This window comes from Alligator sinensis, unplaced genomic scaffold (assembly GCF_000455745.1).
Source record: "Alligator sinensis unplaced genomic scaffold, ASM45574v1 scaffold46_1, whole genome shotgun sequence".
Lineage (NCBI taxonomy): Eukaryota > Metazoa > Chordata > Crocodylia > Alligatoridae > Alligator > Alligator sinensis.
In genome coordinates this window covers 2,332,045-2,355,790 of record NW_005841907.1, presented here as the reverse complement: position 1 = coordinate 2,355,790, position 23,746 = coordinate 2,332,045, and positions in this window count along the sequence as shown.

Genomic DNA, 23,746 nt, shown 5'->3' with positions numbered 1-23,746 from the left:
GCCCCCCCCCCCCCCCCCCCGGCCCCCCCTCCCAAGCACGTGTAATAAACCACCCTTTCACTAGGGAAAAAGGTGGCTATCAGCTGTCATTTTTATACTTATGTATTAATGTCAAAGTGCCATTTCAAAATGTTCAACATTTGTAATCATAAAATCATGAAAATGTGGTTTCAGAAACATGAGAATCCAGAAAAATTAGTAAAATAGAGGGACGATATTGGTCTTTTTGTGCATATTTATTTTGTGCCTCGGAAGCACCTCGTGCATGGAGTCCAGTCCTGATTGGGGCTTTTAAGCACTATATTAGAACACATTAACAATTCAGATAGATTTGGCCTGAGTGGGAGTAAATAAATCACAGCATTCTATTGCAAAATATAGGTTAAAGTGATATAAATAACAATTAGCTGAAGATGCACTGAAATAGGAAATCAGGAGAAAAATGAAAGGGTTTTGAATCATTATACAAACTATATAGTTATAATATTTAGCAAAATACTTGCATATGTATGTATGTGTATATATATGTGTGTGTGTGTGTATATAAAAATCATGCCCTAGTCAGAAATGTATTATTTCCAAAAATCAAGTTTGTCAAGAAAGTAGCGCCTTATTTTCTTAGCTATACAAGCCTATCTACTGGACTTAGGTTTCTAGAAGCATCTAGTCCCCAACAGACCTGTTCTAAGGTTTCTCCCCATACTGGTGTTATATCATCTTATTACTGCAATCGCTTCTATACTGAGATAGCATACTATACTTTTGAGCATATGCTTGTGCATATATTGTGCCAGTCCATAATACACTAGTGATACAGTTGTTCTTTTGCATGAAGTTCTGGTTTCTGACCTGTTACAATAAGAACCTTAGAGAAGATGAAAAGTATCAGATGGCAATATGGTGATTTAAGAGTGTGTGTTGTCTGTCTAATTATTGAAAAACCCAGTGTAACCCTCTACAGCTGAGGAAGAGGCAGGGAGGCTGGAATAAGAAACTTAAATGGAAGTCAATGAGGTATATCAAATCCTATTAGTCCACATAATTTTCCCAGGCTGAATTCTGACAAGACAGAACTGTCATTAGAAGTAAACATATATTCATAATAAATAATTCATTCAGTTAATTTCATCTTCTTTTAGTAGCAGAATGTCAGCAAACAGCTATTTCCTTGAATGCATTTGTTTTATTCATCCTTTAAACTATGGCTTAGCATTCATTATTCAAGCCTTGTTGCTTAGTAGTAATTGGTCAAATAAATGACAAAGTATTTTTCTTGTTACCTTACTGGATGTTTCTAACTTTTTTAAAAAGTGAATTATAGTGTAAATACTCCTGGAAATAAACATCATATTTGCATTCCATGAATATTAGAAACTGCAGTACTCACAGGCACTGTCTACAAATATTTTGATAGTAAAACCCAATCACCCAAAAATTCATAAGAATGGAACAAAAAGGATGAGACTGTGAATTAAGTGTGTTCATTCAAATAATTAAAAGAAATATGTTGCCAACTACTTATTGTGTTCTTATTTTTTTCCATCAAACAGTAAGTTTTAAGCACAAATAACTGAGGTTCACATAATTCAAAGTCGTTACTTTAAGGCTAGGGACAGACATTACACATAAAGTGGCTTAATTGATCAGACACTAGTTTAAACCTGTAACAAAACAGATGGTCTGTGCACATAAACCAGATTGAAAATGGCTGAAAATGGTTTGAGATAAACCTGGTTGAATGTAGTATCAGACTTAACTGCTTTGGGTCAAACCGGTTTATGCAATGTCTGTCCCAGACCCCTTGTAGGTTTAAGTTAAATCAGACTCTCCCAGCATGCTCTCTGGGCTGGGTGGATCTGTCTGCTCCACAGCAGGGATGGCCCCTACCCTCTGCTCCCTAGTTGCAGCTCCAGCAGAGACTTCAGGCATCTGCCTTGCTTCTGTTCCTGCCCCGCCCCTCCCCGCAAGCAGGGATCCTGCTGTTCCCTCTGCCTTACACAGACACCTCTCAGCATTAGCTAGCAAACTGCATGCTAGCTATGGTCTGTGTTGCAGCAAATGGGACACAAGCAGAATCAACAGGTAGCTGGTAATGTCCCTCTGTTGTTTTCTTAATGGGGTGATAATCACTGAGTTAGGGTGTCTATTCCCTGCTGGGTTGGTCAGGAGGAGAGGGATCCCCTCCCTAATCATAGAGGGATTGGGCCTGACCACACCCCCCCCCCACGTCCTATAATCAATAAGAAAATATTCTTATTGATTATAGATTCTTAATTATTTAAGGTGATTTTGCATCTTACCTGACATACACCTTTTATGAAGGGCTGAAGACTGGCCTTTAAATGAGAAATATTGTATAACTTTGTTCTTCTCTGGAGCTTATTCATACCTTAAATGCTAACCTGTGAGTCATACTTATCCAAGCTAAAATCAGTTTCTAGCTCTAAAGATATGTTTGTTGTTACTTTTTTTATTATATATTTAATTTCATATAGGAACTTGGGAGGTTGTTTTGTTTTGTTTTTCCTTTCTTTTTGAAGTGTTCAAAGAAGTTTTCAGGAAGAGTGCTATAAGAGATCAAGTGACTGACTGATTTTGAATGAAGAAGAAACAAATTGATACCAGCAAGCAGTCTGAGATAGTAACTAGCAGCAAAACAAGAGGTCATGGTCTGAAGTTAAAGAGGGCACTAGCCTACAGGCAATTCAAATAGACTTTCTTTTTACACAGGGTGGTTCAAATATAGAACAAAGCTTCAAGAAACAGTAAAAAGGCAAGCTCAACAATGAGCTGAAAAAGAAAGATACATTTCAGAAACAGAATCAGGATGGAAGCTATGAGGAAATTTACTAATAATCAAGATGACAGAAAAGTTTATCGTTATTTAACTTAACTGCAGAGTCATCATTCACTATAGAGGGTGCAAAAAGAATCACTGTTAAGAGTTTGATCTGCCTACCTCACATTCTTTTCTTTATACCATATACACTCTTGTCATCATTTCCCCTGCTTTAGAAGACAAGTGTGTCTACTTCTCTTTGCAAATGGAAAATCCTATCTCAGTGCTCCATTATTTGCTGAGCTCAGCGTGCAAGTACCTTAACAGCTATTTAAAACACTGTTTTATCTACTGGTTGGATACATGAAGCATAGATCTAGGTTTGGGAGCAGGTTATTTTATGTACTCCCTCTGTTTGAAATTACTGATCACCAAAAGCTAGTCCCATATTTCTGGAAACTTAGTTTGAACTGAAAAACTGAGGTCTCTCTCCTTAGCTCTATTTTACTTATATGCATGCAGAGTTCTACAGTGACAGATGTTGAAATCTGAAAAAAAACAAACATTTATTTGTTTGAAAGACTGGGTTGCAGTTAATCTATAGGATAATGTGCCATATATTATCCCAAGGTATATACAAGTGTTACATTTAGATCATCTTAACCAGGGCTGTGTCAATCTAAATGCCCGATTGTTCAGGTATTCAGAGAGTTTAATTTTACCAAAGAATGGTGCACTGGATCTAAATTAGTGCACGTCCTGAGGTGCACTAACTTAGATCAACAAGGATTAATCCAATCTAGGAAGGGGTTAAACTGATCTCTCAGATATGCACATGCAGTTGCAGCACAGCCCCTGGCCTGGGTAAGCCCAGCTGCTTATTCTAAACCTAGGGCTCTGCTATTAACCCCCTCCCAACCCTGACTGAGCTATTTGTAGCCCCCAAGTTCTCCCCCAACTCCAACTACACAACCTCTATCCCCCACCCATGGACCCACTGCAGACCTGCCAACCCCCTGCAGACCCACCAGTGCCCCTCCTGCAGACCCACCAGTTCCCATGATCTTGCCATACCCTGTCACCATCCTGTAATACTTTATAAAAGCCTCCCCAAGGCACTCCTTGCAGCAGGAAATGGCTGTGAACACTGGTCTTGGCAGCAGTGAATTGCTGTACATGTTGCTGCCAATCTAGGTTTAGGCATCTGAAAATAATCTGCCTAAACCTAGAGTGAGTGCAGAAAATGAATGTGCACACCCCCAGAAAAAAAAAATATTACATGCTGTCCAGAGGTCACAGGAATCTTTTGCAAGACTCATCAAGAATAATATTTGTGGGGTCTGGTGGCTAGATTAAAGAAATAATACCAAGGAATTATATTTTTGGGACCTTTTGCATTAATATAAATGATGTGAAAATAATATGATAAGCCTGATGTGTGTTTCTGACCTACCAACTAGATAGTTCTATGCCACTTATTAGTAGTGACATAACAAGAGATGTGGAATAGGCAGATCAGACATATTATATTTATTTTTCCTTTTCACTTTCATGCCACATTTACCAAAACAGTACAAGAAATGTATGTTCTAGTTGATGGTGTGCGGGCTGGCTCCCGATCTCGGGGGCGAGCCGGGCCCGTCTTTGTGCACACAGGCTGTGGCCAGCAGCCTGGGCACGCGGGGCCGGAGAAAACCGCGGCGCGGTATGGTACGCTCGAGCTAGAATCAGTCACGGAGGCGTAATGGTTGATTGAAAAAATTATTTACTTACACCCAAGGTGGTCGCGGTGTAGGCTGGTCAGCTTTCCAGGCACAGCTCCGCTTGAGTTCTCGGTGGAGGACTCTAATAGACTCGGTTCCTTGACCCCGGAGTGGTTTAAGCTCCGCGGGTTTAACAATTCTCGCTCACGGAGCAGCTGAATCTCCGTGGGTTTCACTCGGTTCCCAGGTCCCCCGGAGCTGTTAAGTTGGACAGGATAGGATCCCTATCCTATGGACAGTTGGGTCCATAGGATAGGGATACATCTAGGATTGCAGTCGGTGACGGGGAGAGACTAGAGGTTATGTGCCTCGGAGTTGTTAAGGCTCCGAGGGTTCGGAAATTAGGTCCCCCGGAGTTGTTGAAGCTCCGTGGGTTCGACAAAGTAAACCTCTGTTGCCCTCTTAAGGGCAAAGGTGGGTTTGAAGGGCTCAGCAGCGCTTAGAGATCCTCACGCTCCTTTCCCGAACTCCACGTGCTTTCTCTCTCTCCGACTTGGGCGGAAACTACCCAAGCCTTTTGTACGGCTAGCAAGTCAATAGCTAGCCGCCACGTGTGCCTATATTAAGACTGGCCAATAATGTGGCGGAAATCTCAATACAAATGGCGGGAACTTCCTTGTACCGTGCATCACCATAATGCAAAAGAAATGCACGCTGCAAAGAAGGCTACAAAACTGGCGGGAAAAACTCCTGCACGCGGGGTCTTAATTGCAACAGAACACTCCACCGTGCAAAAGAGCTGCAATTTAGCGGGAACACAATTTAGCGATGCCGAAGCACACACAAACAAGAAAATCACAACTTTGGCTTGTGACAGATGGTAAAGTGATTAATGGCCAACACATTTAGCATTATTTAGCACTTCACATTAGAGTGACTACTGTCATTTGAAGAAATCTATAAATCAGAACAGACATGTATTTATCCATTTGACTTGCATCTCTGCTTCTGAGATGGCTGTAGACTATCCAGATACTGCACCTAATTGTTTTTTAATAGAATATCTTCTCCACCCAACATGTTTTCATATAGTATCTATATACCTTGTCTGGACTCGGGGATCCTTTGTATATAAACTCATGTAAAGAGATAGCTCCTATCCAAAAAATGCTTAAAACAACAGGTGGATAAATCACTAAAACTAGGGACTGGTGCTGCACCCACTCTTGGAAAACGTGGTAATGATAAAATGGTCATGTTCATTTTGACTACCCCTGTTCACAATACAATTATAGTCAGCAGGTAGGGAACAACTAGTATTTTGAACATGGAAACTGCACTCCCATATCACATCCTTTTTTAGCATTTATCTCATATTAATCCAATGGAACTGATGGAAGAATTTCTACTTCAGTAAAGCGCAGGTCAAATAATGCAGTGGTTCATTATAGGTTTCATTAATGAAATCAGAGTCTGAATTACTGTGATGTAAAAGGGCTACATTTTTTCTAGTTTGTGAGTATCTTTAATTTTATATGATTACACATGCTTTTAGTACTCATTTGCATATTCAGATGTGAAGTGCATATTAGGTATTCACTTATTTGGCCTTCTCCTGTATGAAAAGTTTCAGTCGTCCAATCAGGGACCAAAATAACACCATAAAATTTACCTGACCAATCTCATAACAGGAATAATGAATAAATAGATAAATAGTAGTAATAGTGAACAGTTTGAGAGCAGCACATGGTTGATAAAAGTCTGCATAATCTATTCAATGAATTCTTATGAATAAATACATTGGTAAGTATCAGTATGAATCCATGAACACAAAAAGACTAAATTTGCAATGAATATTATTCAGTGTATAATTCTACCAACTGAAGTTAAGAACAAAGGAAAAAAAGTCCTGTTTCTGATTCTTCATTTCATAAGCATGACTGACTATATCAACATGATTGAGGAATGACATTTTTATGGTAGTCATTGCTCAGGCACAATACATTTGCATTAAAGTAAAGACAGTAAGGGAGCTTCTGTAAATGCATCAGCTGTAGAATGTGGTAAAATATGCACTCCTACTTTCATTGTTTTTCTCTTTTATTATTCATTTTTATTCCTCTGATCATTAAAAAAAATCTCTTTTGTCTAGTTCTAAGACTGCCATAAATGGCTGCTCCAGTCCTTCATGTAGGAAGAGTAGCTCTTCCACAACAGAAGTAGATTGGATGAATCTAATAAATCCAGTATTTTGAGAGACAAAAAAAAGAAAAATCACAAACCCCACCCTTTATCCTACAGCATAATATATGGGAAATTATAATCATGACATAATTATTCTTCTGTCACGAAAAGGTCTCATAAAAATATAATGACCAACCGTTTCATTTCTTAACTTATTAAGCAGTCTGAGTGGATCAGGAGCTTTGATTCTGGGTTATGCTAATAAGTAAAAACTGAAAAATCCCTGTTGCCTTTCATTAAATAGTTATAACATTTAATTGAGACTATGGGGTGCCAACACATAGAATAGTACTATGCATAATTATCAGAACACGTAAAGGAACACTGTAGGTACTTTTTAACAATGAAACAGATTATTAAAAAAATTAAATTTTTAATTTAACTTTTGACTTTAATCTTCTCAGTGATTAAAAACAAATCTCTGCATATTTCTTCAAATGAGGACATTAAGCTAAATAAATGAACCATAAAGTGTGTTAGCAAAAAAACTTTGTTCATTAATGTGAATGGATAAAATAAATCTAATGTACATTAACAAATTATTGCTTTATGGCTCATTTTCTCACAACTACATTAGAAAGTGAAGCAACCATGTACCGTCTGCCCCTTTGGCGAACAAGATCCTCAGAGCTTGTACTATTAATGCCTGGCAGACTTGCCCTTCATCATGACCCAGAGCATGTCCTGAAGTCTGAAGTGAAAGCTGAGATGCCTCTGCCCTTGACCTATAGCCCCCCAACCCTTTCCTTCCAAAACAGTTGAATAGTATTCAACTGAGTTGGTGGGAAACATAAGCTTTCCATGGGAGGGGGCTGACGGGGCTGGTGAACCGAACGTAACATTCAGCATGAGATCAATAACTCACAGTCTTCTGAATGGGATTGCTTTTCTTTCGTGCATATAAGGGGAGCCTGGGGCTGAACTAGTTACTGCATCAGAATGATTGAATGAAGAAGAATGAATAAGCAATAAAAGAACACTTGCATGATTTCTTCCCTCATTCCTCCCCTTTGGCTTTTCTTCTTTTCCCCTCCCTCTGCCCCCACCTCCAAATCTATAGGGGAAATTTTCCTCTTGAATGTTGGCATTTGTCATGTGATCTCTGCTAACATTAATAGAAGCTGTTAAAATGAAGTCTGTGAGCACCATGTGTGTCACATAATGCAATTCACCTTAGGTACTCCAAACAGTATGCTGAAAATGTATCTGATAGTTTTAGGGTTAAGTTTAGAAGGGAGTTGAAGAAGTCAAAGCTACTACAATTTAACCTTTTTTTCTCTCTATTTAGAATTAATAACTTGTTTATGCAGCTCTAGAGAAGCAAAATAGGAGGTGATAGATTAGTTAAGTAGCCTTGTTCCCACTTAGAATTTCTTTGAGTTACTTCCACACATTCCTTTCATGTCAAAGTAGGTATAGCTTACATGCCAAGGGGCTAAAAAAGATGGGTGTAACTCCCACCTGCCAATTAATTTATACCTTATTTTACCACCTTCTAGCTTCTCCATTTGTAAGTCACATCTACTTTTACTTTCACAGATAGTGGTAGAATGGCTGTCTGTGAGGGAGTTAGTTTATGTAAACCTCAGAGCTTGAAAGGCAAAGAGTGAGTTCACAGGATCATGGGAAAGTAGAGCTGGAAAGGAGCTGGAAGGGACCTTACAAAGTCCAGCCCCCTGCTCAGGTCAGGATCATCCATGACTAACCCATCCCAGGGAAGTGTCTATTTAGCCTGCTCTTGAAATTTTCCTGGGATGGAGATTCTACAACCTCCCCTCTTTCAGTGTTTAACCACCTTCATAGTCAGAAAATCCATCCTAATCTCCAATTTAAATGTCCTCTACTGAATTTGGAGACTATTGCTTCTAGTCAGATCCCTTACAACCACAGGAAAAAGGCTATCTCCATCTAATGCAAAGGAAGAAGATGAAGAATCAATATATCTTTTGGCTAGTTTCCACTGCAAGGAGTCGAACAGAATCCCTTTCCTTCCTAAATGAATCTGGAGACAAAAAAATGTCTGTACCAATGGGGAAAAATCAAGTTCAGCCTTTGAATTTAAAAGCCATATTTAAAAATAAAAGAAGTCATATTGAATATGTTGCATATGCAAAATAATCCTTGTGTATTTAATTACCTCAAAAGAGTTAGTATAGCTTCTATCTTTTCTTTTTACATTTAGGGTTGTGAGTTACTGTCTTAGACAAAAAACTTGAGTGACCAACAGCTAAGTTGAGGAGGAGGTTCAGAAGGATGAGAGAAGCAGGAAATTAGTGATATCACTGTATTACTGGAAACAAGCCTCACAAACTGTGAAAGGAAGGGTGAATAAAGAAATGTTATTTCAAAAGAGCAATAAAAAGCAAATGAGAAGTCAATGCTCAATACTATGGTTTGATAGATTTTTGTTTCTTTTCCTGTATGTACTCTCCTCAATCCATTGCAGAACTTCCAAGGATGGAAAAAAAAGAGAGTTGTATACCTGAGTCAACTGCAACATATAAATGTTAGGGACCATCTTCTTCCAGGGCTAGCTTTACCAGACACCATGATCCTCTCTGTGACACCATAATTTATTAATGTGAGGATGAAGGAGCCCAGTCATTCCTGAAACTGTGTGTACACAGCTCCTATTTGCTTCAGCATATGGTGTAGTTCAGTGATTCTCAACCAGGGTTCCAAGGTACCCCGAGGTGTTGCCAGATCTGTTGGAGGATGGCCTGAGGTGTGAAGTGATAAGCAAAATGTGAGGAGGCTAAGTAGATAAATGCAGGCTCAGGCTGTTCCCTGTCTTGTCAATCCTCTATCCCCATTGCTTACCCCTCTGCAAGGAGGTAAACAATGTAATATATACATTTGTTTTTGCAGCTGGGTGCTACTCAATTTACAATAGTAATGGAGAAGTACCTTGAGTCCAATGAGGGGGTCTCTCAAGTCCAGTAAGGGTGCCTTGAGTCCACTGAAGAGTACAAGTCCAAAAAGTTTAAAAACCACTGGTGTAGTTATTTTCAGGGAGTCTTGGGAGAAAGTAAAGAGTAATGAGATGATTGAGTCATTTTAGTTTGTTCTAAAAGGGACCTAGAACTTCAGTCAGATCCTCAGGGGTGAATGATAGCTTTGTTAATGGAGCCAAGTACCTGATTCTAAAATGACTTCCTCTTGAGTGCTGTATTTACTTCATCCAAAATGCCAACAACAGTGTTATTTTTTTTCTGATGTATTTCTATTTTTGTTCTGTTCTCCTTTTATAAACCAAGACAACATTTTTTAAAAAAGGAAGAAAAACAAATAATCCCATTCAACTATTGTTAGATTTACTTGGATTCTGTTTCTATTGCATATTACACTTAATTACTCTCTATTGATAAATCCAGACTGAGAAATCTAACAGACTAGAATTAATACAAGTGATAGAAATACTGTTGGAAAATTCAAAAAGTTTGAATGTCCACCTGGTTTCATTAATTTTTTTGGGGGGGGGGGTATTATTATTATTCTTGTTGTTATTATTATTATTCTTGTTATGTTGTTGTTATTATTATTATCATTGCTTTTATTCTGGGAAATAAAAGGCATTAAAAAGGTATTGTTTTGGTGAATCCAAGTAAAGAAGTCTAAATCAATGTCTCCTTTACAGAAAAACCCATGGGAAAGAATTACCAAGAATTACTGTAAAGGTAGGTCTGCTACTTCTTTTTTTTTTTATACTTGACTGCTTGTCAGTTGGAAGAAATCAATGGTTTCCTTTACACTACTGGGAAGAGAAGGAAACAGGGATAAAACCTGTACCTTATCAGCACATACTTTAGGAGTACTGCTACTCCTAAGTATGTGCTAATGAGTGTCCAATATACGTCTTTAAAATACCACTTGACACCACATTTTAGGAAAAAGAAGATTTTTTTTTAAATCACACAGATGTTTCTTTTACCACAGTATTTAGAAATCTGCATTTTTCCTTGTAGTATAGGATACATACATTATATTCCTATTGGTACTAAATTAAATCAGTGCATTCACACATTTTATTCAGCTCTCTAAGCTAAAAAAAACCACTACCTTTTTTCTTTTGGCTTCATTGTGTGCCTATACACATGCTCTGATGCATTCTAATTAGAACGCATAAGAGTAGACTTGAATAATTAGAACAATTTAGCTTTGCCACAACATCACATATATAAGCCCCTGCAGGTTTAAAAATGGCCACTGGGGCACTTTAATTAAAGCTCATCAAATGAGCTTTAGTTAAAGCATCCTGTGGCAGCACTTTAATTAGAGCAGCTCTCCAGGAACTGCTCTAATTAAAATGCTCCCCCTCCCCATGGGTGCCTATACACAAGCACATGTATAGGCACCCATCAATAATACTAGGACTATGAAGTGATATCAAATAAGAAAGAGTTTCAAGAAAAATACCAAAGAAGGTTTTATACAATAAACCAGTGTGACAGCAACATACTGTACTCATTGAAAAGTTTATTTCACTTATGGGGTGGTCTTAAAGCCATTCTATAATACAAATGAATGATTACTGTTTTCCAGACAGGATGCTGAATCAGTTGTCTTTTAAATCATAATAGCAATTTAAATGCTGGAATGGAACTAGGGGGTGCCTCACCATCCCACCCCCCAGCCCTTTCTGGGTGAAGGGTGTCTATGCACCATCGGTGCTGCCTGTGGGATGGATGGAGTGGGGGTAGTGCTGATTCTGCAGCAGGGTGGAACTCATTTGGGACTGTAAACACAGTATGTGACATGTGTAGTATGCAGCCCAGCAGCCGCATGACAGTGTCATATGCAGCGCCCATTTGCAATAAAGTTGGAAACCCCAAATTTAATGTATTAGCTATTTTACTGTTCATCAAAGTACCTCATAAAAGGGTTAGCAAAAAAAAGACAAACTCAAGAAGCTCAGTGGAGTATAGAATCTCAAGAGAAAATTAAGCCCAAGCAGCCCAGCCAACGGATACATATGTAATGTGAATGTAATGTGCGTAACAGCAGAAGGAACCAGGGAGCGCTCTGCAGAGATGTACTGAATGTTAATTTAGATTACAATTCCCAGAAACACCTAGGGGATGATGGACAAGGAAAATAGGAAGAAGAAATGAGGCTGGAGTAAAAGGAAGAGAGGGCAGTGTGCAGATGGAACATGGTCAGCCCTACACCGAGGATTGCACAGTAGAGCTGGAGGTCTTACTAGCTCAGTCAGCCAGAACTGTGGACTGAAGGAGCTAGATTCAAACTAGGAAGAAACCACAAGCTACTGTTTGAGTGCTCGATGGACTAAAGCCTTGTCTGGGGACACCTCTGGAGGTGCAGCCGTGCACATGTGTGGTGTGGGGGAATTAAAGTGCTGAGTGTATGTTATCACAGTGTTGATGTTTCTTTTCCTTTTACCTGTTCTTCCCCTTTGGTCTGTTGGCTTGTGACCCTAACCTCCATGATTTTTTTATATAAAAGTGGGAACTGCCCTTGCTTATTGTGCCAGCTTCTGGGGCTCCAGAGTTGGCATACATATGAACCCCAACAAAAAGAAAGTCACTCCAAATAACACATAGGGTCTGGATAATTATATTTTTAACATTGACACAATATACTCTGAATCATGTCTCATTTGGATGAGGCTTATGTTGCAGATGGACTTAGGAAGAGTAACATCACTTTTTTTCTAGTTTTATCTCCGTGCAGATAATCATCCAGGGAAGAATCGCAATGGTCATTTCATATGGTAGCTCAGGCATACACAAGTAAACAATTTCTGTATAAAATAGAAGTCTGCCCTTCTTAGTCACTGTGATTTAAAAATCAGTGGACACATCTACATGTTCCCCTTTTAAGTGGACTGAGCCTAAAAATCACCATTTTTAAGGCACATTAAGGGCCCACGTCTACACATGCATGCCCTTAATGTACCTTAAAAATGTTAATTTAAAGCTACATGAGCCTAAATTTGATACCTGCATAAAGCAGATATCAAATTTAAGAGTGAATAGCTAAGTTGCATTAGTGCACATGTGGACATGCTAATTCATGTTAACACAGTGTGTTTCAGTGGACACACACTGTATTAGTGTGAATTAGCACATCTGCTCATGTGCTAATGCAACTTAGCTATTTACATCTAGTTTAATGCACCTTAATGCATATTAGAACATCCACATGTAGACATACACCTAAATTGCCTCAATGAATCTTAAGCAAAGTCACATTAAATTTAGGCACACATAAATACATGTGTAGACACGCCCTATTTAAAACATATATGAAAATATTTGCAAGGCAGAAATTACTAAATCTATTTTTATAATCAGACCTTCCATTTTTCTTTCTTTTTTTCTCTAAATAGACAATGGCTTTTATTAATCCTACACATTATTTTTGTTCTGCTTTGAGAGAAAAAATAGCAAAGTTCACTACATTTTCTAATATACAGTTTGAACTTCTTCAAACAAGGTGAATTTCATTACTAGGCTTATGCAAGAGGCAACAATTTCTTAGGGTACCAAAGCTACAGGTTGTAGCTGTGTTGGTGTAAGGCAGGGGAGGGCAAAATATGGCCTGCAGGCCAGATCTAACCCTGCCAGGCCATTTTATCCAGCCTGCAAGCCCCTAAAAATTTTAGAAAATTAATTTTCTTCTACCCCTGGCTGCCTGTTATAGAAGACATGTGCCAGCAGCAGCAGGACCCAGGGGGAGCCATTGGCCAGACCAAGAAGCTGAGCAGCAAGGTCAGCCCAGCTCCACCCCACCCTTAGCAGTGCTCCCTCCCACCTCCAGCCCCCAACCAAAAGCATCTGCTTCTGGCCTTTTGACCTTGGGGCTGTTCCCTGCCTCCCTCCATCTGAGTAGTAAGGCAGATAAGATCAGATGGAGGGTGGGGGGAAACCACTGTGATTAGCCCAGCAGCTGGGAACTGGGTGGTGCTGGCTGGGCCAGGCTGGAGCCAGAGCAAGAAGCAGTTGGCTGGGGGGAAAAGGAAAGCAGCAGTGGCAGGGGGAATGCAGGAAGTGGCAGCAAATTGGGGAGCAGTTGGGGGGCCATGCAGGACATGGTGGTGAGGGGAGCAGCGAGGGGAGTGGTGGCGGTGGCAGCTGGGAAGCAGTGGTGTCAGCGGCAGTGGCAGGTGAGCATGTGATAGGGAAAGTAGGGAAATGGTGGGGCAGTGATGATGGTGGGCAGGAGCACAGAGTCTGTGTGGGTGCCCTGGGGCCAGTGGGGACCCAGGGTGGGGCGGCAGAAGCAGAGCCAGGGTGCAGAGTCTACCTGGCTGCATCATGTGAGGCCCACACACAATGGAGCCAGTGACCTGGCCACATCTCTCTTTTTATCTCCCACCCACATGACATAACCCTACACCCTCCCACAGCCCCAACCCATCCATATACTCTACACCCCTCCACACCCACCCACCATACCCACACCCCACTCCCCAACAACCTTCCCTACATAAAACCCCTTACCACCCACACACAACGTAAGTAGGACTATATTTTGAGCTATTATGCAGTCACCTCTAGATACAATTTGCAAATACATGTCAGTACAAAAAATATTTTTAAATAAAATTAAAATAAGTAAAGTTAAAGATGCTTGGGTTTTTTGTATATGATTTGTATTTTTTTCCGGTTCCATGTTTGTAGCACCCTCTCTCCCAAAAGGAGTATTTCTAGGGCAAGGGGAGGGACTTCTGGTGGAAAAGATCAGGGGTTAGGGGTGGGACTTACCAGGAGTGGGGCAATTGTCAAGGGGTGGGGCTACCTATGCAACCTTGAACAGCTTGCCAAAACTTGGTAAGTGGCCCTCCATCTGAAACAATTGTCTGCCCTGATCTAAGGACATAGGCAGACAATGTTCTTTGGGTATGTCGCAGGGCACTAAGGTGCCCTGCTCCTAGAAGAGCAGAAACTGTCTGGGGAGAGAGTCCAAACAGAAAGGCAGAAGCCCAGGTGCAGGTTACCAGGGCAACAAGCCAGAGGGCAAATTAGCCTGCACCTGCACATGGTCAGCTTACCACAAGGGGCAGGGCCCCGGGCCCACAAAACCCCAGGCTGGAACTAGGGAGGGCAGTTCCCTGCTAGCAGCCAGAGGGGAAGGAGCCTCCAGGGTGGAAGTGCCCAGTGAAGCAGCAATTGCCTGATATATTGCACCTAGGGCTAATGGGGCTCCATGAGCTCTGCAGGTACCGTTGCCTACTAGACACTTACTGCCAGGGATGAAGTTCAATGCTTTTAAAGGGGCAGAGCACACCCTGGTCTTTTGTATTATGTTATAGTCCAGGGGCTTATGTTTGTTTGCTGTTTATAACACCAGTGGTTTGGGTGAGGCTATTTGTGGAAGGAGGAGTCCTCATTGGGGGCCCACTGCAGTGTGGAGACCCCGGCGCATGGCATTTGGGGTGCATAGACCCAGGTGCCGGTGAGGTGTGGAGACAGGGCTGCGGAGAGCCCCAGCACCGGTGAGGTGCGGAGCAGGGCTGCGGAGAGCTCCTGCTCTGGTGAGGTGTGGAGACAGGGCTGTAGAGAGCCCCGGCGCCAGTGAGTTATGGAGACAGGGCTGTGGAGAGCCCCAGTGCCAGTGAGGCGTGGAGACAGGGCTGCGGAGAGCCCTGGCACCGGTGAGGCATGGAGACAGGGCTGTGGAGAGCCCCAGCACCGGTGAGGTGCAGAGACAGGGCTGCAGAGAGCCCAGGCACCGGTGAGGTGTGGAGACAGGGCTGCAGAGAGCCCAGAGAGGACAAGGGGGCCAAATCACATCAGGGCCTAGACTGGACAATGTCAATGGCATCTGTGAAGCTTGGGGCATGGTAAAGGGGTGGTTGGAGCCATGCATATAGCCCATAAGGCTGGGGTATCCCCAGGGCATCTATTTTGAACGGGACCCACAAAGGGTCTGGGACCCACAGGGTTCAAGGAAGTCCTTCAGGACTATGCCCAAGTAGGCTTAAAGGCAGCCTCCCTACTCATTACAATGACATCAAGATGTGATGGGCGAGAATAGAGGGTGCCTAGCGGGCTGTATTGGCATGGTCAAGGGGCACTAGGGGTAACATGGCCATCCTTGAGGACCCCATCCCATAAAAGGGTAAATCTGATATCTTTTGTTATACCAACTCAAATAGTTTGAAAAATTCTTCTTTGCAAGGTTTCAGGTACAGATACCTTTGTCAGGTTGAGGAAGCATCTGCAGTTGGTCTGTGCTCTTCCTGAATGAGATAGTAAAGAAGTCAGAAGCTAGTATCAGTAGTCAGAAAGCCAGTCAGTGAAAATGTAACATGAGGTAGTCAATGGATGAGAGACAGGTGGTGGGGGAGGGGAGGGGCCAGGGGAATGAATGTTGTTATTAAACAGTAGAGAGGTACCTGGGGAGTCAGATGTTAGGCAGGTTACAATGTGTCATAAATCCAATGTCTATGTTTAGTCCATGACTTTGTGTCCAGTAGTTTCATAACTTCATTGATGACATGAAGTTTGTAGGCTCGTCTGTGAAAAGTGTTGTGTAAATTCTCTTTGAGGATTAGAACTGAGAGATGGGAGTGATTTTTCTTGTGAGAAATGTGTAACCACAGGTAGTTGGGTATTCTTGTCTTTGATAGGTTTTCGGTGCACGTTCATTCTGGTGCACAGTTGTTTGGTTTCTCCTACGTATTTTCCACCAGGGCATTATATGCACTGGATAAAATATATAACATTTCCGAAGGTGCAGGTGTAAGATGGAAATGGAGATGGTGATGGTTCTGTTGTGGGGTGTAGTAATTTTGGGGGTGGTGGAGATACGTTGGCAGGTTTTATGAAGGGGCGTAGGAAGTTTGCCTCTGGTGATAAGGTTGAGGCAAATTTCCTATTGTCCAAAATACACCAAATGGATCCAGACCATGCCATGACAAGAAATGTAAAACCTGTCAGTAATAACTATTCTTCGCTCTTTTTTTTCTTCAAATGAAAAAATCTCATCTTTTAATATGCTTACTATATCCATACATCAAATTAACTTTTAACTTATATAACTGAATCCTATTTTTGTTTCAATGTAGTCTGTATTTTATTCTTATCCAATTGCAAACCTTGTATTACATTTTCAGGATGTAGCCCATGAGCTGGAAACACATTCCTCTGTGGACATCCTCGCTTGTCAAGAGAGGATTCAATTCCTTCAACAAGTTGCAGAAATACTGGTGTCAGCATTTCCTATATGCGTGTTTTTCTCCTTCCTTCTTGTGATATGGGCCAGCACAGACTTACATGTCCTCCCAATTGTTTAACTTGGAATCACTACAGACTTCCTGAATTCTGAAATGATTTACCAATCAAGAATGACTCTCTCCAGAATTTAGTCAAATAAATCATTCCCCTAGCACCTTGATTTTCCCCTTTAAGATGATTCTGTTAAAAAAAGAATTGAAGTCCTAGCCTGATTTATGAAACTTCACTGGTAGTGCCAGTCCCCAGTTGCCCTCCATATTTTAGAGACCCATCTTTTTGCCAAAACAGAGTAGCAAATTCTAGTTGACAAAATCAGTTATGGTAAACATCAGGATCCAGCAGAGAAGCTAGGCTACTTTGAAAGGTCTGGAGCTTCCAGATAGATACAAATAAGATAAGAAAAGGCAGACACATGTTAAATCATCTAACAGCAAAGGGGATACTTTATGGAAATGAACTCACAAGATAATAATTTGAATTTGACAAGGTGATAATTAAAGTCCCTAGATAGACTCCTTCCACATCTGTATGCCTTTCAGTAAAGTTGGTTAGCATATTAACTACTGCTGTAGAATACTAAAATATATTCATGGGATGTTAAACTGCATATTATTATTCATTTCAATTTGTATAATAAATGTAACAAAATGCAATGCATACAATATTACACAAGAGGTACTAATCTCTATTATAGACTTACTTTAAAACACACAGTGATACCAGACCAAGCCCTTAGACGTGAGTTGCATCCAGAGAACTTTAAGAGGTTTAAGTATTAATTGATCTTTTTGGCAAGAAGGAAGAGGTGATACATTTCTTGTGCATATGTAATGCTGAAGCCATGGTAATTTCTAAGCAGCACCTGGAACTATTTTATATTTTAGTTACTGAATAATAACCATTGATCTGTACTTTTTAGCAGAAACACTTTATAATTAATTGCAACTGGATTTGTGAAAAAAAAAGAACTAGGGCTATTAAATAGAACATTTTTTATTAAGTGATAGCTCTTTGAAATAACTTAAAAGGAGTATACTTCAAAAAATATATCGCCTAATTGTTCAATAATCTATACTATCTCTGTTGACATTAGTTTGTCAACTTAAAGTCATTTATAGATTTTTGTTAATTATATAAATAGGCCTTGTATGTTTTCTATTCTTTTATCTTAAGCCAATTCCTTCAGAATAAGGATTGCAATTTTCATTGGAGCCTAGTGGAGTTAGGACTAAATCTATGAAAAGATTTTGATGTCTACAATGGGACATAGGTAGAATGTCGTTGCTCAAGTCTAAAACCACTATCCTAAAAATCTCTAGCTGAGTCTTAGCATTTTTTTGCCAATGAGGTTTATCAGGTGACCAAAATTTTGATTCTGTCCGAGTCAGAAATGCTGGCACCCTGTCAGGGCTGAGCAGCTCAGCACTGTGCTAAACCACTCAGAATCCTCAAGTTAAGTCTCTGTACACCTATCTTCTCAGAAGGGTTACATCTAATACAGGGGTGCTCAACCACAAGCCCACAAACCAGATCCAGCTTGCGGAACTGCATAAGCTTGCCCATGGGGCTCCCCATAGGTCTGAAAATTTGGCAGAAGACAGTGGCACCACTTCCCTGCTGCCAAATTTTCAGACCCATGCAGAGCCCCAGACCCTGTACCCTGGATCAGCACCTGATCCATGTATGGCAGGGCAGCATCAGGCCGTAGGGCCTAATCCCAGTGCCCAGAGCAGGGAGGGGGCAGTACTGGACCTAGGGCCAGATCCTGGCAGGTGGGACATGATCCAGCCCACAGATTGGACCAGCCCCACCCCACTTATCTGGCCTGTGGTATCAAAAAGTTGAACACCACTGATCTAGTAGATAACACTGTTAGGATACCTAAAACAGGATTATAAGGAATGAGCTCTGCACAAATCACAGGGATGATAGCCACTTTCATTCAAGTGCAGCTGAAGGAGATGGCTTGAGTATTTTATGGCACCTATACATGAGCAGCAAGGCTGCTTTGATGAGTTGTAATTACACTGCATCAGAGAAGGCTCAATTGAGTCTGCTAGAGCATGGTAATTACTACGCTCCAGCAGACTTCAGCATCTCAAGTATCAGTGTTCCTGTGCTTAAAAATGGTAGTGGGAGTGCTTTAATTAAGCTCTTTGAAAAAGCTTTAGTTAAAGTGACCCAATTTTAAGCTCAGGAATGCTGAGATGTTCCAGGTACTTTCATTAAAGTGCCCCCTTCCCCTGTCACTCCCAGAGCACATGTATAAATGCCATTAGTGATTAAAACATTTCTTCATAATTTGGGAGAACTGGGTTCAAAACTTTTCCCAGTTTGAGGAGATTCAGACAGAACTCTGAGAAGAGTTCTCTAACTACCAGGCTATAGATTGGACAGAGGAAGCATGCCCTTCCATCTGAAAAGTTTGACACTAAAAATACAAAAATTTAACTGGACCAGAAAGAGAGAACAAATAGGTGTATAGTTTCATTGTTGTGTGGTTAGTGCATGTGCTGGAGTAGGAAGATTGCGTGCTGATCTCTGGTCCAAGCATTACTGTATATTTCATATGGAACAGACTTTAGCAAAAAACAGATTTTTACAGGATGGCTTAAGTTGCATTGTATGCAAATTCTATATACAGACATAGACTTTCCTGTACTGCATCAACTTCTTTAATTAACTTTTCTTTCAAGGGGTTCACAGCATACACCTTGGCTGTATGTGCAATCCCTCAGCAGAGTTGTTAATTGTCCATTTTAAAAATAAATCAGTTGTTACATTTGTAACTTCTATTACCTATTACATTAATGGAAGAATAAGAGTTTCACAGTTATCATGCTGGATGAAAAGAAGGGTTTGGACTTACATTCTACATGTTTTCTGAAAATGATAGAAGAAAAATTAGAGATGGAAAGGACCTATTAGATTACCCAGTCCATGGCCCTGCCAGTGTAAGATTCTTTTTTATATTGCACTCTATAATGTTTTTTCTAGCCTACTTTTACATATATCAAGTGTTGGTGATGCTGTTGCTTCTCTTGGGAGACTATTTCACATTATAATGTTTCCTTGAATCAGACAGTTTTCCTGATATGCATTCTTTCTCTCTCTTTTTTTTTTCAATTATCTTATCACACCTAGTTCTACAGTTTTTTACCACTCTACATAGCTCCTCTCTTCCTTTGGGGTTTAGAATGTGTTTCATTATTGCAAGTTTTTCACTTTGCTTTGTTTTGTTTTGTTGATACCTTATATTTGACAAACTGGGTGTATCTATATGTGCAATTATGGTGCCTGAATTAACTGTGGAGCTTATTGCTCTGGAGTTAATTGTTTCTGGGTGTACTGTTTGAACATGCTCCCAGGAGCAATTAACACCAGAGCAATAAGTTCTGCAATTTATTCAGGTGCAGCACATGGATACTGGGCAAAGCAGCCCCAGCTGGCAGGAGGCTCTGGGGGTCAGCCTTCTGGACTGAGGCTGCTCCCCCACAATTCAATGTACTACAGAGGGGCTGGCTGGGGCACAAGGGAACTTCAGTGTGGGGCTAGCCAGTAGGCTCCACAATCAAGCACCCTTGTGCCCCCCGGTTAATGTCTGGAGAGAAAATTATTTTCTACTGCAGAGAAAATTATTTTACTACAGCCTAATAGAGGTGCATCGTATAGACACTGAGAAGACTACTGTGCAGCTAATTACACAAGATGCTTACTGTACAATTGACTAGATGCACCCACTATAGTTGGGAAAGAAGTTGGAAAATCATTCAGGCAAAAAGTGCCCTTTTCATTAAGGAACAAGTTTGTAAGGGAGTGAGAAGGTCTTAATGTCCTTGCCTCAAAGTGCATTATGAATCTGTAAAACTTTTGGCATTTATTGGTATATAGAATTGGTTGCTTGGCCATACTATTTAATGAACAGCTAGGGCATAGTTTTCCCTATCTTAGGGTAAGTTGTTCCCTTAATATAGGTTTAGTCCAGTTCATCTGTCCCTGGTTTTCTATCTAAACTATGTGAGTTGCAAGACCTGTAACAGGCAGCCAGGTTTGACATGGATAGGTAAAATATAGTACGCTTTTTATACATACTCTGTAATCAATATTCTCTCTACTGGAGAATCTTCAGTAGGCTATTAGACCATCTACATCTGCTAAAATACTAAGCTGTGAAGAAATAAATAATAAATAAGCTGTTTTCTCTCAGTTATATAGCTACAATGTTTATATTATATTACATATTTTGAAATAAAAAACTAAAATAGAAAGTATGTATGTTCAGTCTAGCCAAGTTAATGCTGCTATAAAGAACCTGACTGTTGCATTTTTAGTTTACTGGTTTATTTTTAAACTGCACAGCTTTAATGCTTCATTAATTGATGTATACAAGTTTACAGTTAATTTCCCTTGGTTTCTTAGAGTAAAAAAGTAATTTGGAAGGGTGGATGGAGAAGCCTTCTATTTTGATATGTAATATTAACCTTCCCATCCAGCTATACCATACAGAATCCTTCTCAGAGCCCCTATGGACTCATTTTTAGATTGATTTACAAGGTTCTCTAAGAACATAATTTTGCATATACACTGTTTAGTATATGGAAGAGCGCCTTAGATGCAGGCTCTTGTGTTTGCCTGGATGTAACTTCTCCCTTTTGGATATAGGAAAAATATGGTTACTTTTGTTTTTCTCTCCTCTAGATGATAAACAAGAGCCATAAATTCTCTTGGTTAAAAACTTACTCTCATTCACTGGTGCCAGAGCTGGGGAGGGATTGAGTATGTATTTGGAAATAGTCATCATGCATACATGTGCTCTGACACATTCTGTTGAGAAGGCATTGGAGCAGATTCAGTTAATTGAGTCTGCTGGAGAGCACTCCAGTGTGTGGCAGTGTCTCATGTATTCAGTGTCCTGGATTTCAAAGTGGTGGCGGGGCAGTTTAACTACAGTTTGTTCAATGAGCCTTAGTTAAAGTGCCCCTGCTGCCATTTTGAAACCTGGGATACTGAATACATGAGGCACTCCATCTGTTTTAATTAGCACAGCTCCTGAGACCTCTCTAATTAAAACTCTCCTACCCCACCTTCATGTGTATAGGCACCCAAAGTGACCTTGGGGTTAAAAAAAAGAGAGAGATTTCAAACTGTGTTTGATGCACCAAAAATGAAGAGTCCAGATTTCTAGGAACTTCAAACATATATTATCTATTTCCTTTTCCACTTGCTTTTGATTCAGTTTTGAAGGCCTAAATGGAGTTTCTAGTTTAAATTCCCCAATATTAGCAGCGCTATTGACAAAAGAGCTGGGACACTTTCTGCGACAAACACTCATTTTCTAACTTTCTAAAAATTCATTCTTTTATTTATTTATTTTTTTACAGCCTCATTTTCTAATTTTAATTCATGTTTTGTCAGATTGCACTTAATTGTATGTGTAGCCATTTTGTTAGGAACTATATGGCAATAACAAGGGCTGGGTTTAAAATAAGGGTTTTATCACCAACTTTGTAAATCTGGCTCATAGCCCTAAATAGAAACTTGGGAAAATAAATACTAACTGGGTGTTCTAACATGAAATTTCCCCACTTGCAACCCACATTAACTTAAAGCAGGGTTTATAATAAAAAACAAAGGGACAAATACACAAGCTTAAAGAAAACCTGAACTACTAAACATTAACTGAAACTGCAAGTTAGCAACAGTCTCAGTCACTGGAAAACCAAATCAGGGGAGCTTCCACCTAGCCTAGTCCATTAGGAAAGAAGAATCGCTAAGGGCTGCTATGCAGGGGCTCTACCACCTACACCAGCCAAAAGTAGCAAATAGTGAGTAGGGAAATGAACAGATTGAAGGAAGTGATTCTTCCCCTCAATTCAGCACTGGTGAGGCTGCCTGGCTTCCTGTGTTGGGAGAGGGTCCAGCAGCATCTCTGGGGTGCTTGCAGGGTAAAGAAGGTTCCTGGTTACCCTAGGCATCCCAGCCATGATGAAGGAAGCTGTTTTCTTCCCTGCCACAGAGAGGGTGGCAGGCTGCCTAAATACCACTGGGAGGATGTCCAGCACCTCTTTCTAGCCCCCTACAGCAGGGAGAGCACCAAACTGTTCCTCAAGCATTTCTGCATGAGCAAGTATGTCTGGGCCCATTTCCGATTCCCCAGCTTTCACTCTCTTTGCCTCTGCTTGTGATGTGCTTTTGGCCTGGTGCCCTGGGGTTCCAGGCCAATCAGCTGCATACTTCTGTTTGGAACAGGGCTGGCCAGCTTGGGTGCAGCCAAGCCACCCATGCCACTGCAGGCAGGTGAGCCGGGTGTGCAACTGGTACAATAATGAATCATAGAGACAGGCAAACTTTTTTTTGTCTATTTCAAAATCAGCACTGAAAGTTCTGAAGATCCCCACAAATGTAAATGTTCTCCTTATAGCTTTTTTTTTTTTTTTTAAAGAAGTAGAGAAGACGTGTGTGTGTGTTTTCATAACTAAGTGGTTGGTGTTTAGGTAGATTCATAGATTCGTAGATTGTAAAGTCAGAAGGGACCACAATGGATCATCGTGTCCAGCCTCCTGTCCCTGGCAGGGAAGAGGACCGAGGTCAGATGATCCCAGCCAGGTGACTATCTAGCCTCCTCTTGAAGACCTCCAAGCTAGGTGATAGCACCACCTCTCTTGGAAGCCCATTCCAGATCCTGGCCACCCTTACTGTGAAAAATTTCTTCCTAATATCTAACCTAAATCCACTCTCAACTAGTTTACACCCGTTATTCCTAGTCACTCCCTGGGGCGCCTTAGTAAACAGCACTTCCCCTATTCCCCATTGACCTC